Below are 4,082 nucleotides of genomic sequence, written 5' to 3'. Positions count from 1 at the left end.
ATCCATCTGGGGAGCAGATGAGAACTCAGTTACATCCTTCTTTTAAAATCCCACAGCAGAGTTGATTTTAAAAACAGAATACATTTTAAAAAACATTTGCCCAGAAAAGTGGAAACCAGACTTTGCTAAAGTTTAAGAAACAACACCAGGAAGATAAATAAGAACTCTTCCTAAATCTAGATCATCTGCTTTATAATCAGGTTGTCCCTATTTTTCATTCTCCATGTTACAAGTGGTGCAGGAGAAGGAAATATCTCATCCTGGGAGATGTGGGAGTACCAGGGACCAGCTTCCAAGTCAGGGTCTTTGGCTTCCTGCAGGAGAGAGTTGAAGAGGGAGCTGAAGTAGAGTGAAAGTGGACTTATGCAGGGAGACACACATTCTATAGTCAAAATATGGACCCTCTCAGGAGGTGAGAGGACCCAGGTTGTTAGTTGTCATGGGTTGAGTAATTTCATACGATAATAAGTGGGACAAATATTCTTGCTATTACAGGGAAGGAACAGACCTTCCCTGTTACAGGGAAGGATTTCAAGACCTGAACCACTGCACACTTTTGAAATGGAGCAGGACCCTATGGTCCTTGCCCCCCATGTCCTCTGCCTGCCTTTTGTCTATTGAAAACCTTTAGCCAAATAATAAATTTAATCCCAGAAGTGAGAACATGCAGATACAAAGAAAAACAGTTAAAGGACACCAAATAATAACAATGTAGCCATTAAGCATAGTCAAGGACCTCTTAATTCCTTCCCAAGGGCTATAGATAATATTCTGAGCCATACCCTGTGAGCTGTCTTATAGGTACTGAAAACCCCTCCAGGTAAAACAACTACATGATGACCGGACTGTAGCCATGATATAAGCTGCCACAGATCTGAGAATGGACCTTGAGAAATGGAAACAAACAAACCCTGGAACTGAAGAGTAACTATACTTAAAACAATCAAGATAAAGCTGGTCAGACCACCGATGACCAATCTCAAGAAGATTGTCAGTGTTGACTCTGCTATTTCTACATGTAACCCTCTCCCTCTGTCTATAAAAGCTCTTGTCCATTCATTCTCAAAGGAGCAGGCAGTCAGCCTTTGGAGAGGTTCCCAGCTTTCCCCTCACCACATACTGGCATCCAAAATAAAGTAAATGTTCCTTTCTACCAACCTGGCCTCTTTACTGGCTTTTGAGCAGCGAGAAGCCAGACCCGCCTCTTCGGTATCACTGTTTGGCTTTCTATGGTCAGCCCTGGAACTATCACAGCACCTGTCACAGTGAGAGGTGAGTGAATTTTAGTGTTATAATGAAGATGTACGAGTTAGAGGTCAGAGGCCAGACCGTACTCAACACCATCTTGATTTTAGCTGGTTCAATCCAGTTTTTGTGGGATCCCATTTTTCTCAATATCTGTGCCCCCTTCCTTCCTGTCTCACAAGCATAGAAACACTGTTTCCATAGTGATAAAGCCATCCTAGCCTCTCATCTGGGAATCCAGACCTGGTTCTCTGTACCCTGATGCCTAGGCCCTTCCCTTGCCCATTTAAACAATACCAGGTTGTCTTCCTCAAATGAAGAGCACCACAGACTCCCACTTATTTCAGGAGCAACATCAAGCCCAGCCAAGAGGGAGTTACCTTATGGCTAAAAAAACAAAACTGATTGTATCAATACCTTCCCTTTTGGATCTTCAGGCATAGAAGAGAAATTTGTCTCTTTCTCTTCATCAAGATGATCTCCACAGGTAACAAAGGAAACAGTTATTAAAGTTAAGCTGGGGCCCTTAATATTCAGGGAGGCTGGGCTGTGATGGAACAATCACTGATAAAGCCCATAAACCATTCCCTGGGAGTAAAGTCAGCATCTGGTTAATGAAATGAAGTTTACCTTTTATCTCTCCCTTTGTGCTGAGTCTTTTTTCACTTGTTCACAGGGCGCCTCCTGCAGAAGCCTCGCACTTGGTCCTTCAGACGAGACTCCCTGGTGTGAAATGGCTGTGCCGACACCTCAGCTCTGTGGAGTCTCTGCGCCCGGCACTGTGATTCAAGATGGCAGCCAGGGGGCTGTGTGGAGAGATGCTGAGCCCAGCACTGTGATTCAAGATGGCGGCCAGGGGGCCGTGGGGAGAGATGCTGAGCCCAGCACTGTGATTCAAGATGGCGGCCAGGGGGCCGTGTGGAGAGATGCTGAGCCCAGCACTGTGATTCAAGATGGCGGCCAGGGGGCCGTGTGCAGAGATGCTGACCCAGAACTATGATCTGGAGTCACGGGCAGCACACCTGAGCCTGTCCTGTGAGAACCCACCCATCCCCCAGCTGACACGAATCACACACAGCAGTCCCAGGGGTGCTTTTAGTTGCAAGCCTGTCCTCTATATCACGTTCAATGGACAAGCCATACCTGACAGAGGGGCTTCCCAGGTGGCTCAGCGGTAGAGAACCTGCCTGCCAGTGCAGGAGACTCTCATTGATTTCTGGGTCAGGCAGATCCCCTGGAGCTGAAATTGGCAACCCGCTCCACTATTCTTGTTTGGAAAATCCCATTGACAGAGGAGTCTGGTGGGCTGCAGTCCATGGGGTCGCAAAGAGTCAGAAGTGACTGAGCATACACATACCTGGCAGAAGGAACCCTTTGGCCTTTGGGGTCTGACTGGGAAGGGTCGGTAGCAAAATAGGAAGAAATCAAACCATCTTTGGTTTTACTGGTGGCTCAGATGGTAAAGAATCTGACTGCAATGGATGACACCCAAGTTCAATCCCTGGGTTGAGAAGATTCCGTGAAGAAGGGAATGGCCTCCCACTCCAGCATTCTTCCCTGGGGAAGATCATGGAATTCTGGTAGGCCACATAGTTCGTGGAGTGACAAACAGTCAGACACAACTGAGCAACTTATACTTGTTCACACTTTCTAGCAATGAAAGCAGCTGCCATTTGGGAAGACATGAGATCTTTTGCCTCCAACAATGGTTCTCACTTGGCTGCAAGGTGGAATCACCTGTGGGGTTTTAAAAAGTGTTGACTCCTGCCTCCCCTTACCCGAGATTCTGAGTTAACTGACAAGGCTTCAGCACTGGGATTTCCAAGAACTCCCCTGTAGCCAAGTTTACAAACCCCTGGCCTTTGCCATACTGAAGATATAAAGACCTGTACCTGAATGAGGAAACAGGGTAAACTGATAGAGTGATTCTGCAGGAGCAGGAGTGTGCGTTTCTGTGTATAAGGTATAGATGAAGTGGGAGGCCTGTGACCCCTTTTGCCCCGTGTGAGGCCTTTCTGGCCCCTCTTTCTACGGCCTTTGCACACTGTTCACCTGGACACGTGGATTATGTTGCCCCCTGCTGGTGATTTTCAGTGTGGCACAGTTTTCCCTGGAGGTTTCACACAAGCCCCACCTTCAGTTCAGTTCAGTTCAGTCACTCAGTCGTGTCCGACTCTTTGCGACCCCATGAAATCGCAGCACGCCAGGCCTCCCTGTCCATCACCAACTCCCCGAGTTCACTCAAACTCAGGTCCATCGAGTCGGTGATGCCATCCAGCCATCTCATCCTCTGTCCTCCCCTTCTCCTCCTGCCCCCAATCCCTCCCAGCATCAGTCTTTTCCATTGAGTCAACTCTTCGCATGAGGTGGCCAAAGTACTGGAGTTTCAGCTTTAACATCATTCCTTCCAAAGAGCACCCAGGACTTATCTCCTTTAGGATGGACTGGTTGGATCTCCTTGCAGTCCGAGGGACTCTCAAGAGTCTTCTCCAACACCACAGTTCAAAAGCATCAATTCTTTGGCGCTCAGTTTTCTTCACAGTCCAACTCTCACATCCATACATGACCACTGGAAAAACCACAGCCTTGACTAGATGGACCTTTGTTGGCAAAGTAATGTCTCTGCTTTTGAATATGCTGTCTAGGTTGGTCATAACTTTCCTTCCAAGGAGTAAGCGTCTTTTCATTTCATGGCTGCAATCACCATCTGCAGTGATTTTGGAGCCCAGAAAAATAAAGTCTGACACTGTTTCCACTGTTTCCCCATCTATTTCCCATGAAGTGAGGTGACCAGTTGCCATGATCTTAGTTTTCTGAATGTTGAGCTTTAAGCCAAT

General features: G+C 47.2%; 1 long non-coding RNA gene across 1 annotated transcript; it reads left to right on the top strand.

Moving 5' to 3' along the window:
- Positions 1-1,138: 1,138 nt before the first annotated feature.
- On the top strand, positions 1,139-3,297 carry LOC129624639 (uncharacterized). Its single transcript, XR_008701083.1, has 2 exons — positions 1,139-1,272; positions 1,922-3,297. It is a non-coding gene; the product is annotated as an uncharacterized LOC129624639 (long non-coding RNA).
- Positions 3,298-4,082: the final 785 nt, after the last annotated feature.

The sequence above is a fragment of the Bubalus kerabau genome, chromosome 12 (genome assembly GCF_029407905.1).
Source record: "Bubalus kerabau isolate K-KA32 ecotype Philippines breed swamp buffalo chromosome 12, PCC_UOA_SB_1v2, whole genome shotgun sequence".
Classification (NCBI taxonomy): domain Eukaryota; kingdom Metazoa; phylum Chordata; class Mammalia; order Artiodactyla; family Bovidae; genus Bubalus; species Bubalus kerabau.
This window is presented reverse-complemented; position numbering and strand designations above follow the sequence as displayed.